Source organism: Aedes albopictus, chromosome 1 (assembly GCF_035046485.1).
Source record: "Aedes albopictus strain Foshan chromosome 1, AalbF5, whole genome shotgun sequence".
NCBI classification, from domain to species: domain Eukaryota; kingdom Metazoa; phylum Arthropoda; class Insecta; order Diptera; family Culicidae; genus Aedes; species Aedes albopictus.
The window spans coordinates 106,507,091-106,521,630 of NC_085136.1; the positions used below are offsets into that span (position 1 = coordinate 106,507,091).

Genomic DNA, 14,540 nt, shown 5'->3' on the forward strand with positions numbered 1-14,540 from the left:
CAAACTTGTTCTTGAAAGTTATCCAAACTTCTTTATGAATGTTGTCCAAATTTCCTTCTAGAAGATGTCCAAACTTCCTTTTGGAAGTTGTCCAAATTTCCTTCTGGAAGTGGCCCAAACTTCCTCCTTGAAGTTGTCCAAACTTCCTCTTGGAAGTTGTCCAAACTTCCTCCTGGAAGTTGTCCAAACTTCCTCCTGGAAGTTTTCCAAACTTTCTCCTGGAAGTTGTCTGAACATCCTTCTGAAAGTTGCCAAAACTTCCTTCTGGAAGTTTCGACAAACTTCCTTTTGGAAGTTGTCCAAACTTCCTTCTAGAAGTTGTCCAAATTTCCTTCTGGAAGTTGTCCAAACTTACTTCTGGAAGTTGTCGAAACTTCCTCCTGGAAGTTGTCCAAACTTCCTCCTGGAAGTTGTCCAAACTTTCTTCTGGAAGTTTTCCAAACTTTCTTTTGGAAGTTTTCCAAACTTCCTTCTGGTAGTTTTCCAAACTTCCTTCTGGAAGTTTTCCAAACTTCCTTCTGGAAGTTTTCCAAACTTCCTTCTGGAAGTTTTCCAAACTTCCTTCTGGAAGTTTTCCAAACTTCCTTCTGGAAGTTTTCCAAACTTCCTCCTAGAAGTTGTTCATATAGCCGAGGCGGTAAACGCACGGGTATTCAGCATGACCATGCTGAGGGTGACGGGTTCGATTCCCGGTCGGTCCAGGATCTTTTCGTAAAGGAAATTTCCTTGACTTCCTTGGGCATAGAGTATCTTCGTGCCTGCCACACGATATACACATGCAAAATGGTCATTGGCAGAGGAAGCTCTCAGTTAATAACTGTGGAAGTGCTCATAGAACACTAAGCTGAGAAGCAGGCTTTGTCCCAGTGAGGACGTTACGCCAAGACGAAGAAGTTGTTCAAACTTCCTCCTGGAAATTGTCCAAACTTCCTCCTGGAAGTTGCCCAAACTTCCTCCTGGAAGTTGTCCAAACTTTCTTCTGGAAGTTTTCTTAACTTCTTTCTGGAAATTGTCTAATTTTCCTCCTGGAAGTTGTCCAAACTTCATTCTAGAAGTTTTCCGAACTTCCTTCTGGAAGTTTTCAAAGCTTCCTTCTGGAAGTGGAAGTTTCCTAAACTTCTTTCTGGAAGTTGTCCAATTTCCCTCCTAGAATTTGTCCAAACTTTCTTCTGGAAGTTGTAGAAACTTCCTTCTAGAAGTTGTCCAATCTTTCTTCTGGAAATTGTCGAAACCTCCTCCTGGAAGTTGTCCAAACTTCCTCCTGGAAGTATTCCAAACTTCCTCCTGAAAGTTGTCGAAACTTCCTCCTGGAAGTTGTACAAACTTCCTCCTGGAAGTTGTACAAACTTCCTCCTGGAAGTTGTACAAACTTCCTTCTGGAAGTTTTCCAAACTTCCTTCTGGAAGTTTTCCAAACTTCCTTCTGGAAGTTTTCCAAACTTCCTTCTGGAAGTTTTCCAAACTTCCTTCTGGAAGTTTTCCAAACTTTCTTCTGGAAGTTTTCCAAACTTCCTTCTGAAAGTTTTCCAAACTTCCTTCTGGAAGTTTTCCAAACTTCCTTCTGGAAGTTTTCCAAACTTCCTTCTGGAAGTTGTCCAAACTTCCTTCTGGAAGTTGTCCAAACTTCCTCCTGGAAATTGTCCAAACTTCCTCCTGGAAGGTGCCCAAACTTCCTCCTGGAAGTTGCCCAAACTTCCTCCTGGAAGTTGCCCAAACTTCCTCCTGGAAGTTGTCCAAACTTTCTTCTGGAAGTTTTTTAAACTTCTTTCTGGAAGTTGTCTAATTTTCCTTCTGGAAGTTATCCAAACTTCCTCCTGGATGCTGTCCAGATTTTCTTCTGAAAGATGTTCAAACTTCCTTCTGAAAGTTGTCCAATCTTTCTCCTGGAGGTTGTTCAAATTTTCTTCTGGAAGCTGTCGAAACTTCCTCCTGGAGGTTGTCCAAACTTTCTCCTGGAAGTTGTCCAAACTTCCTCCTGGAAGTTGTTTAAAATTCTATCTGGAATTGGACAACTTCCACCTCTACCTGGAAGTTGTGCAAACTTCCTCCTGGAAGTTGACGAAACTTCCTCCTGGATGTTGTCCACATATCCTCCTGGAAGTTGTCCAAACTTGCTCCTGGAAGTTGTCCAAACTTTAACCCGAAATGTGTCCAAATAACCCCTGGAAATTACTCCCTAAAACCCCAATAACCATCAACCCCTCCACTTACCTCTACACATCATGAATCGGCCCGTGACACTCCCGCACGTCTACGTCCTTGGCCCGAACGTAGCAACAGGGCGGCACCGGATCGCTGGCCGACGTCCTCTCGATCTCGATCTGTACGTAGTCCACGCCGTCAATGGCCGTAGCCACCGCTGCCGACGACACTGCCCCCACGCCAGACTCCCCCTCCACCACCTGCACCAGTGGTGCCAGATCGTGCGGATTCTCGATCAGGTGTTGCTGTAGCAGCTGCAGCTCCCGTTGCTGATGATGCTCGACGCAACAGCACGAACAGAACGGCGCCGGTGGAGGCGGCGGTGGACCCGTTGCCACCAGGATCGGCGATCCTCTCAGACTTAAGATCTCTTCCAGGTCGCCGCAGTTGGCAACCAGGTCCTCGTCCGCGGTCAGCGGGCTGTGAAACCGGTGGTTCCCCACGGCCACGTCGCTGGCACTGAGCAGCGAACCGACGCTGTACCGCCGGAAGCGCACCGTTTCGCCGGTGCAGGTCGTCGTCGTTCCACAGGTGGTGGTCACCGTTTGCGAACCACCGTTGGGAGCCTTACGGATCGAGCTGAGGGCTGGCGGCGGCAGGTAGTACACCAGACACGTCACGCCCACCAGGAAGAGGAAAAAGATAAACACTATGTCGAACATGAGTAGCGAGTTCAGCGTCATAAACTGCATAGCTTAGGACACGCCGGTCCGGGGGTTCGGTGGGACGGTCTCGGGACCTGCCACCGTTCGTTGGGGATTGTCTCTCGGTCGCACGAGTTGGGGCTTACAGCTGGCGGCCGGCGGACCTTGGGCCCGACCGGAGGTCACCACGTGAACCGGTGGTTGGAGTCATCGTAAAGAATGAACACATTGAGTCTACACTGAGAGTTTCCCGGTAATGTATGGTTATTATTTGTCACGATTGTTAACTACTGGTTGTTAGTATGGTTAGTATCTACAGAGCAAAAAAAGAGAGAAAAAGCATTAGTAGAGGGATTAGTGATTCGCGTGTAGGTCGATCGAAGGCAGGAGGTTCATCAGTTCAGTATCAACGACGAGCGAGCTGGATTAATGCATTTCGGGAAAATGTATACAAACACGTTCGGCAAATATTTACCCCCCGAAAACCACGGTGTTGAATTTTCACTCGTTTGAATGGTGGGGGGCGGAGGTGGAAAGCCAGTCAGTTATCATAATTATGCTGGATCCATTTGAGGATTTTCTCGGAAGGGGTGAGCTTTGTTTGCTTTACACCACAGTTATTGATTGAGTTTCGATGGAATCGGTTTAATGCCATGAATTGCCATTTAAACGGGGCGATTTCAAGAATGAGGACCGCTTGATGTGTTGGTGGCTGGTACATTGAATGCGAATGATGAGTAATTGGGGATATGGGTTTATAAAAATAGGTTGATAATCATCGGCTTTTGCCATTATGGTAGTGGAAGAGGTCCATCTGGCTTCTTTCTCCAGGAATATCACTGCACACCCCTGCAGGAAATTAACTGAAAATTCCCCCAGAAATTTATCTGGCAATTCCATTTGGGTTTCTAAATTCTTTCAGGAATTTCTCTGTATTTTTTTTTTTGGAAATCCCTCTGGAAACTTTTCTGTGAATTCCTTAAAAAAGTACTTAAAAAATCCTCCAGAATTTTTTATTCCTTTTTTAAACACATCCATGAATTTTTTCGGAAATTCTTCCAAAACAAAAAGGGAAAATTTCATTAGCGTTTCTTGTTCGAAATCCTTCAAGAAATTTATTTATAAATTTCTTTGGAAGTTCTTTCAGGCATTCTCCGGAAGTAATTTCGAGAATTTCTCTGAAATATGCTCCATTTTTTTAGAAACTCAAAAGGGAGATTTTCTTATAATTATTACATTTTTTTTGAAAATTCATCCAAAAAATAATCTGGAAATTCTAGAAATTTCTCTGAAAATTTAACTTGGATTACTTATTAAATTTCTTATAAGAATTTCCTTAGAAATATAAATTTCTTCAAGAATTTCTCTGGATATCATACTGGAAATTTCACTGGGAAATGCTTCAGGAATTTCCCTGAAAACTTAAACGAGTATCTCTAAATTCCTTCAGGATTTTTTTGGCAAATTCTTTCAACAAATTATCTAAAAGTTAATCCAGAAATTTCTTTAAAAGTTCCTCAACGATTGTTTTTTTTAAATTTATCTAATATCTCTGGAAATTTTATCAGGAATTTTTAGGGAAAAACCTTTGAAAAATCCTCCAGGATTGCTTTGGATACTTGAGCGAGAATTGCTCTGTTCTTCTAGATTTGTTTTTGACAACTTATCCAAGAAATTACCTGGAAATTCTTCCAAATTTTTTTCCAAAAATTTTACTAGGATTTCATATTACAATAACTCCAATAATTGTTCTCCAAATTCATCTAGAGATATCTTGGAATGGGGTTTCTCTAGGAATTATGCCAAAAATTTCTCTGAGAACTTCTCCAGGAATTTCATAGGAAACATAAACAGGAATGTCTCTGACATAATGATAAAACTGTGCTCTACTTTAGGACCAGAAACTTAGCTCAAGCTGAGAAATTGTAGTGAAAATGACCAAACCTCCTCATCGATTTGGAAGTTGTCCACACAATGTCCTGGAAAGTGTTAAAACTCCTGGAAGTTGTCTAAACATCCTTGTGGAAATTGTCCAAGCATTCTCCAGAAATTTGTCCGAAATTCCTCTTGAAATTTGTCCAAACTTCCTTCTGGAAGTTGTCCAAACTTCCTTCTGTGAGTTGTCCAAACTTCCTTCTGGCAGTTGTCCAAAAATCCTTCTGAAATTTGTTCAAACTTTATTCTGGAAGTTGTCCAAACTTCCTTCTGAAAGTTGTCCAAATTTCCATCGGGAAGTTCCTTCTAGAAGTTGTCCAAATTTCCTTCTGAAATTTGTCCAAACTTCCTTTTGGAAGTAATCCAAAGGTTCTTCTGGAAGCTGTAAACTTTCAGAAAATGTCCAAGCTTCCTTCTGGAATTTGTCCAAACTTCCTTCTGGAATTTGTCCAAACTTCGTTCTGGAATTTGTCCAATTTTCCTTCTGGAATTTGTCTAAACTTGCTTCTGGAAGTTGTCTAAACTTGCTTCTAGGAGTTGTCCAAACTTCCTTCTAAAGTTGTTCAAGTTTCATTCTAGAAGTTGTCCAAACTTCCTTCTGTAAGTTGTCTATACTTGCTTCTGGGAGTTGTCCAAATTTCCTTCCAGAAGTTGTCCAAACTTCCTTCTGTGAGTTTTCCAAACTTCCTTCTGGCAGTTGTCCAAAAATCCTTCTGAAATTTGTTCAAACTTTATTCTGGAAGTTATCCAAACTTCCTTCTGGAAGTTATCCAAACTTCCATCTGGAAGTTCCTTCTATAAGTTGTCCAAATTTCCTTCTGAAAGTTGTCCAAACTTCCTTTTGGAAGTAGTCCAAAGGTTCTTCTGGAAGCTGTAAACTTCCTTCCAGAAAATGTCCAAACTTCCTTCTGGAAGTTGCCCAAACTTCCTTGTAAAAGTTGTCCAAACTTCCTTCTGGAAGTTGTCCAATTTTCCTCCTGGAAGTTGTTCAAACTTCCTTCTGAAAGTTGTCCAAACTTCCTTCTGGAAGTTGTCCAAACATCCTTCTGGAAGTTGTCCAAATTTCCTTCTGAAATTTGTCCAAACTTCCTTCTGGAATTTTCACACTTAAAACAGAATGCCGAGATCGGCTGTGCAAATCTCGGTTAAAGTTCATCTGCTGAAATCTCGGCTAAACGCTTGACGTTTAATGTTTATTGCCAGCGGTACCCATGGGTGCTGCTATGAATAAACTAAAATTTTTGCTGATATCTCAGTTAAAATGCGATTTCTGAGTACTTGGCTGTGCGAATCTCGGCAAAAGAATGGAAATTAGCCGAGCTCAACTGAGTGTGTGTCCAAACTTCCTTCTGGAATTTGTCCAAACTTCCTTCTGGAATTTGTTCAAACTTCCTTCTGGAAGTTGTCCAAACTTCCTTCTGGAAGTTGTTCAAATTTCCTTCTGGAAGTTGTTCAAAATTCCTTCTGGAAGTTGTCCAAACTTCCTTCTGGAAGTTGTCCAAACTTCCTTCTGGAAGTTGTCCAAACTTCCTTCGGGAAGTTGTCCAAACTTGCTTCGGGAAGTTTACCAATCTTCCTTCTGGAAGTTGCCTAAACTTCCTCCTGGAAGTTGTCCAATCTTCCTTCTGGAAGTTGTCCAAACTTCCTCCTGGAGGTTGTTCAAACTTTTTCCTGGAAGCTGTCAAAACTTTCCTCTGGAACTTGTCGAAACTTCCTTCTGGAAGCAGTCTAAACTTCCTTCTAAAAGTTGTTTTAACTTCCTTCTGGAAGTTCTCCAAACTTCCTTCTGGAAGTTGTCTAAACTTACTTGTGGAAGTTGTCTAAACTTCCTTCTGGAAGTTGTATAAACTTCCTTCTGCAAGTTGTGGAAGTTTGGACAACTGGAAGTTCTGAAAGTTGTCTTGTTTTTTTTTTTAAATTTCTCTTAAACAATATCTCTGAAAATTTCATCAGGAATTTTTAGGGAAAAAACCACTGAAAAATCCTCCAGGATTGCTTTGGAAACTTACGAGAGAATTTCTCTGTCCTTCTAGATTTGTTTTTGACAACTTATCCAAGAAATTATCTGGGAATTCTTCCAAATTTTTTTCCAAAAATTTTACTAGGATTTCTTATTGCAATACCTCTAATAATTTTTCTCCAAATTCATCTAGAGATATCTTTGAAAGGGATTTCTCTAGGAATTATGCCAGGAATTTCTCTGGGAACTTCTCCAGGAATTTCGTAGGAAACTTAAACAGGAATGTATCTGAAAATTCTTTTGGGATTTTTTTAGGCAATTCCTCCAAGAATGTATCTGGAGTTTTAACCAGAAATTACTATGGAAAGCTCTCTAGATATTCTCTGAGAATGCCTCTAGAAATTTATTCGCCCATTTCTTCAGGAAATTCTTTAGAAATTACTTCAGTAATTTCTTTTTAAATCCATGCTGTAACTTTTTTTTAAACTAACTCAGATATTTCTCAGGAAATTTATGTCTTCCTCTACGATACTTCTTCGGAAATTCCTCCATAAATTCCACTGGAAAATCTACCAGAAATTTATGTGGATTTTTTTTTCTGAAATATTCCTCGAATTTCTCAAAACTTTTTTTTTGGAATTACTCTTAAACATTTTCAGGGAATCCATTCAACAATTTCTCTTCATATTTATCTAAAAATTTCTGTTTCCAGGAATTTTTTATGGAAATTCATCCAAAAATTGCTCTGGAGACTTCCCCAGAAATTACTCTAAAAACTGCTGTAGGAGTTTCATGATAAATTGACGTAGGAACTTCTCTGAAATTTTCCCTACAAATTTTTCTATAGAACCTTCAATCAATTTCTTAAGAAATGCCACCACTAATGTGTCAGCGATTTGATCCAAATTTCTTGCAAATATTCCTCCAGAAGTTACTCAATGTTTTAGGATCACATATAAAGAATGCATCTCCATTTGTCTCAGAAACATCCGATATATTCTTTAGGAATTCCTTTATGAATACCTCCTGTAATACTTGAGAAAACCTTCCAGAGGACTTTTTCAGAAATTCCCACAAGGATTCTTCCAGAATGACCTACAGAAAAAAAATCCAAAAATGGCTCAAAGGACTTCCCGAGAAGCATATCCACGGATTTCTATGAAAGTTCTCCCACGTATTTCTCCTTAAAACATCCAATTTCTTTCCAATAACTCAATATTTCAATTTCTCCACAGAATCCTTGAAAAAGTCTTCAGGAATACCTGCTGAGATTTTTCAAGAAATTCTTCAATGTATTTTTCAGACATTTTCCTAGTGGGATTCTGAAAACTCCTGCATAGGTTTCTCAAGAAGTTTCAGTAGATATTTGTCCAGTAGTTTTTGCAGATATGCTTCCAGAAATTTTTCCAATGCTTTTTTAAGGATACCATTAAAAACTTCTACAAGGATTTCTCCATTTTTTATTTCAGGGGTTGCTCCACAATATTCTCTGAAGGCTCGTATAGATCGCTGCGAGTTAGCACATATTAAGATTAAGCAACATAGTTGTATTAAAAAAAAAATCCTTTCGAAATCTTTCTAATAATTTCTCAGTGCATATGTTTGAAATACGTCCAGTGTTTTTTTAACATTTTTTTCTAAATGTCTCAGAAAACTCATCTAACTCATCCATCCAGCCAAGGTTTTCCTCATGAAAGTCATCCCGGAATTTTCGCATTATTTATCCAATGAGACTTAAACAAAGACATATACATTCCTGAGATGGTTTCTCCACAAATTAGTCCAGAGATTTCGCCAGAACTAACTAAAACTCCTCCGGTCACTGGAAGTTCCTTAAAAGAGTTTTGCGGAAATATCTCCAAGAATTTCTTTGGTAAATTTCCTCATAAATAATGCTTGAGGCTTTCTGAAGTAATGTCTCCTGGGATATTTTACAAATTTTCACAGAAATTTCCCAGCAACTCTTCTTGATATTGTTTTAGGGAAATATCAGAGAGTTTTTTTTTTAAGAATTTTCTCTAGGTACTTCTATATATTCACATGTATTCCCAGGTTGACCTTCTTGGGTTATATTATATTGTTTGTTAGGGGATTTATTCTGAGTATTTTCGGTGGTTCCTATAAAATAATCCATAAAGATTCTTTCATGATTTTTCCAACAAATTCTTCATAGCTTTCGTCGAAATTTAAGGGTTCAGTTCAGAGACTCCTTCAAAGATTGTTTTTAGCACCAAGATGTTGTCAAGAATTTCTCGCAAAATTTATCAATAAATCAGAACAAGAAAAAAAGGTTTCTCACAAGACATTTTCAGAAATTACTGAAAGTATTTCTTCACTGATTGCTCCAGAGATTTTCTCATGAATTGCTCCCCCAATTTTTCCTTAAATAACTCATAGATCATTTTTCTATTCTCCTACAATTTTTTTTTTCAAAAATTCGTCCACAGTTTTTTTTAATTAAAATTTGGAAATCTCTACAGATTTCTCAAGCAAGTTTCTAAAAGAATCTCTACGAACTTTCGCCGTTTTTTATTACTCCACAAAATCATCTAAACATCTCTTCAAAAAATTCCCCTATGTTTATCCAACAATTTCTCTAGCTGCAAGAAGAAATTCTTTTAAGAATCTCTCTGCAGATATCCTCGGTAATTACTCAGGAAACTCCTCCATAAATTTCTCAAGATTTTTTTTAATTTCTGTAGAAATTCTCTGATGCATTTCTCCAGAAATTTATCCAGAAATCCTTCCATTAGATTCTTTAGAAATATCTCTAAAAATTCCTCACTTGTTCGAATAATTACATTTAAAGAGATCTACTGCATTTGACTCGGTCACTTTTAACAACATCTTTTTAACTTCTCTTCGTAAATAACTGGAAAAAATGTTTCAAAAAAATCACAGAAGACATCTTTAGAACATTCCTTAACGAATTCTTCCAGAATTATCTTCTGAAAAAGTTACAGAAATTTCTCAAAGGATTTCTCCAGAAATACCTCCCTGATTTTTTTTCAAAAGTTCTTCCATATATATCTAAAAAAAAAATAAATCAACTATTTTTCCAGGAACCATGCTTTGCATTTTGTCCGGAAATTCCGTGAGCAGCCTTCTTCAAGAAATTTCTCAATGATTTGTTTTTTTGAAATTCTTCCACCAAGTAATATACTACACTTCTACCACTTCTACAGAGATTTTTTAAGAAATTTTTAAATATCCATTTTTTTCAGAGCGTTTTAAAGACTTTTACAAGGAATTCCCTGTACATTTTTCCAGGTATTTCTCTGCAATTTTGTCCTGAAGCAGGCTTAGTAATTATTTCAGGTTTTCTTTTAGAAAATCCTTCTGGAGTATCTTCTGGTATTTCTCAAGGGATTTCAGAAAATCAGATTTTACTACAAATTTGTATTGAGTTATTTCTTCGCAAGTAACAATGAATGCTGAACAGTGAGAATATTAGCTGAACGGTGGCTGATTAATGGTGTCAATGGCTGAACACAATGATAGCTGAATATTGGTCTGCATAATGGCTTGTTCAACCTCTTGAATCAGCAATACATAGATGGTTGAATATCAAATTGAATAGAATATTCTTCACCTGTGTAACCAGCTTGAAAGCATACAACAACATGCGAAATGAATCATCTATTGTTCAGCCTTTAATCAAATTTTTTTTGACAGCTGGAACTAGCATGTTCTTGTGAAGTCAACATCGCTTGTTCAGCCTTAATACAACCTTAGTTCAACTTATGTTCTTGACTATTCAGACACAACAAGTAATTCGCTTGTTTTCGAGCATACATATACAATTATGTGTGGTATAGGTGCTAAGGTGAGTGACTATAAATCAGGAGGTTCGTGTTCAATTTCCAGTTTTCCCACTGATTAGTTTAAACATTCCAAAACATCTCCTCTGGAAATAGAAGCGGCTTGTGATAAAAATGGACTAACGAAAGTGTATTTATTTTTATTTTTGTTGATGGACTACGACTGTTCTTGGTGTATTCTTAGGAGAATTTCTTGGCTTTTCAGTCCGATTGTGAGATCAAAAACACCTTATGTTCTCTTACTCCGACGTTTCGATCCGTATCGGATCTTTTTCAAGGAATCTGTATTTATTCGGAACATTACAATTAGTTTCGTTTTACAAGACACTTTATAACTAATTAACACATTACCGAGTTTTTGGTCGTTTTTTCGTCATGTAGATTTTTCAATCTTTCAACCGTCATTCGATATTCTAGCTACAAATAATTAACTGTCAGTCTTTTTAATGTATTTTTGTCAAGTTTTACTTACTTTATTTTTGCACAATTTAGACAACTTCCAGAAGGAAGTTTCGACAATTTCCACAAGAAAATCTAGGAAACTTCCAGAAGGAAGTTTAGACAACTTCCAGGAGGAAGTTTGGACAACTTCCAGAACGAAGTCTTGGCAATTTCCAGGAGGAAGTTTGAACAACTTCCAGGAGGAAGTTTGGACAGCTTCCAGAAGGAATTTTGGATAAGTTCCAGAAGGAAGTTAGGACAACTTCCAGAAGAATGTTTGGACAACTTCCAGAAGAAAGTTGGGACAACTTCCAGAAGGAAGTTTGGACTACTTCCAGAAGAAAGTTTGGGCTACTTCCAGAAGGAAGTTTGGACAATTTCTAGAAGAAATTTTGGACAACTTCCAGAAGGAAGTTTAAACAACTTCCAGGATGAAGTTTGGACAACTTCCAGGTGGAATATCGGACAAATTCCAGAAGAAAGTATGGACAACTTCCAGAAGGAAGTTTAGACAACTTCCAGAAGGAAGTTTAGACAACTTCCAGAAGGAAGTTTAGGGAACTTCCAGAAGAATGTTTAGAGAACTTCCAGAAGAATGTTTAGACAACTTCCAGAAGGAAGTTTGGACAACTTCCAGGAGGAAGTTCGGACAGCTTTCAGAAGGAAGTTTTGGAAACTTCCAAAAGGAAGTTTGGATAACCTTCAGAAGGAAGTTTGGACAGTTTCCAGGTGGAATATCGGACAACTTCGAGAAGGAAGTTTGGACAACTTCCAGATGTAGTTTGGACAACTTCCAGAAGGAAGTTTGGACAACTTCCTGAAGGAAGTTTGGAAAACTTCCAGAATAAAGTTTGAACAAATTTCAGAAGGAATTTTGGATAACTCACAGAAGGAAGTTTGGACAACTTCCAAAAGGAATTTTAGACATTTTGCAGAAGGAATTTTGGACAATAAATTTAATTGATTACTGATTATGTGCGTATTACGCCTTAATACAGCCTTTACAGAACCTTTAATCAGCTAAAGGTCGCATGAGTTCCATCTTCGAATTTCACAAGAATTCGTCCCATGAGACTTTTAAGAAGACATAATAATTTCACAAATTTCAGATTCACCAGGTATTTTTCTTTATGAACCTTTCTGGGAATTTAAATAAAATAATCGGCAGGAATTGGGGTCTCCAGTTAGCCTAGTGGTTAAGGCTATGGATCACCAATCCGAAGACGGTGGGTTCGATTCCCGTTCCAGTCGGGAAGCTTTTCTCGACTCCCTGGGCATAGTGTATCATTGTACTTGCCTAACAATATACAAATTCATGCAATGGCAGGCAAAGAATGCCCTTCAATTAATAACTGTGGAAGTGCTCCAAGAACACTAAGTTTAAGCAATGCAGGATTAGTCCCAGTGAGGACGTAGAGCCATAAAGAAGAAGAAGAAGAATCGGCAGGAATACCTCCAAAAACATTTCCAGAGATTTTTCTTACAATCTCTCCACGGTTTTCTACAGTATTTTATCTGGCAACCACAACTACAAAGATGTACTCGTGAAATTTATCATAAATCAAAATGAAAATTTGATGAATTTTTCAGATTTTTTTTTTAATTCTTCTACAAATTCTCTTAAAATTCCAAAAGGGATTTCTGCTACGTTCCTCACACGACATTTTACAAAATGTTTTATGTGTTTCTCCATGGCTTGCTTTAGAAATTTTCCCATTAGTTACATTCAGAAATTTACCATAAATTTCTCCGGAAGCACTCTAACAAATTCTTCAGAGTATGTTTTTTTTTAGAAATTGCTTTTGCATTTTTAGCAGATTTACCGACTAGGAATTCTCTAGAATTAATTCAACCGAGTTTCCAAAAGTCTCTTTAAGGGCTTCTAAAGAAACTTCTCCATGAGTTATTGTTTGGGTATTCCCCACAGGAATGTCTCCAGGTTTTTGTTTTTAATTCCTCTCGAGAGCATCGAACATTTTTTTCTTCCAAAAATTTCTCCTTCGAACAATTTCCAGTGATTTCGTAAAAAAAAATCCTTCAGATATTTTTCTCAATAGTCTTTAGAAAATATTCAGAAATTTTGAAGGGAATTTCTCCATAAACTACCACTGGATCAATTCTTAGCATAGCATAGCATAGCATAGCATAGCATGAATACTTGCACAAATCTTGGATGGAGTTGCAAAGTTGAATATTTCCATTGACATTGCTGATGTCGCTACTATCTTCAATGTCATAGATTCACTCAACTCCACACACCTGGCCAAGTCCTTGCAAGCATTTATAAATTCCTTCATCAACTTAGAAAGAGCCCAGAACTGAAGCATCTTCCAATAGATGAAAGGATGTTGAAAATAGCGAATTTTCAACTTATATGCAGTTAAATATACTGAAATAGAATTATTTATAAATAAATAATATTGGAAAGATCTCACCAATTGTTGTGGGGGTTTTGTGGTTCAATACCGATCATCTAATTGTTTTGATTAATGTTCTTCTCTGTAAAGAACAACACAATACTCAGCAAAGAACAACACAATACTGAACACTAAACACCCGCGCATCTATTGTTTTGATTTTCACTCGAGACAATAGCGAACACGATCGATTATGCTGCCATACTCACCCCTAACAGGAGCGATGAATGCACAGCAAAGAACAACACAATACTCACTACCACTGGATCAATTCTTACAGAAATATCCAGTTTTATTTTTGGCAAACTTTTTGTAATTTTCTCCCAAAAGAAGAGCGTTTATTTTTTGTGAAAAGTTCTTCAGTTGAAATTCCAGTTGGAATCCATAGACATTTTATATGGATTCCTATAGACATTTTTCAACAATCTTTGACAGGAATCCTCCTGATATTCGCTCATTGCTCAGAGTATACTTGAAAAAGTTTTTCTACGAATTTATCACAAAACTCTTACATGAATGGAAAATTTGGTTTATTACTGATATTCATTGAAGAATTAACCTCGACCTTTGATCAACAAAGTTTAAACATATATGACTCGTACTTAGAAAAAACAACTTTTGCAAATTATTGCATAACTTAATACTTGGATTTATTCAGAAATTTAAATCAGTGATTCTGTGGCCGTCACAATATCTTCCTTTAATTTTTCTCCAAAATTACTACATTTGCTACTGGGAATTTGCTACATGAATATCTCCACAGAACCCTTGGAGGACTTATTTAGAAATTGATTGATTGATTTGTCTTTATTAAAGAGACTTTCAGCCCTTGGCTGGTTCGTCTTTATTTAGAAATTCCTCAGAAAACTTCCTAAAACATTTTACCAGAGGTTCCTTTGAAAATTCTTTCGGGGATATCTACTCATAACCCTCCTGGAGAATACTCAGAATTTGTTCCAGGAAACTCTTGAGGGATTTCCACAAAAAGATATCGTTAGAAATACATGTAGGAGTTTTTGTCCAACAGATGTTAGAGTGGAGATGAACCAGCCTTGGGCTGAAAATCTCCCTAATAAAGCTAATAATAATAAAAATGATTTTTTCCAGAAAATCCTCTTGTT

The 14,540-nt window shown here is 37.6% G+C and overlaps 1 protein-coding gene across 3 annotated transcripts in view; it reads right to left on the reverse strand.

The window, feature by feature from the left end:
- Nucleotides 1-14,540, reverse strand: part of LOC109432921 (uncharacterized) — a 527,049-nt gene that overhangs the window by 271,071 nt on the left and 241,438 nt on the right. Inside the window, exon 1 of one of the 3 annotated variants that reach the window (XM_062845150.1) lies at nucleotides 2,211-2,351. The exons of the other annotated variants lie outside the window; for them this stretch is intronic. The gene's annotated coding sequence lies outside the window, so the exon portion shown is untranslated. Of the gene's footprint in view, nucleotides 1-2,210; nucleotides 2,352-14,540 lie in introns of those variants that run through there. 3 annotated transcript variants of the gene reach the window in all.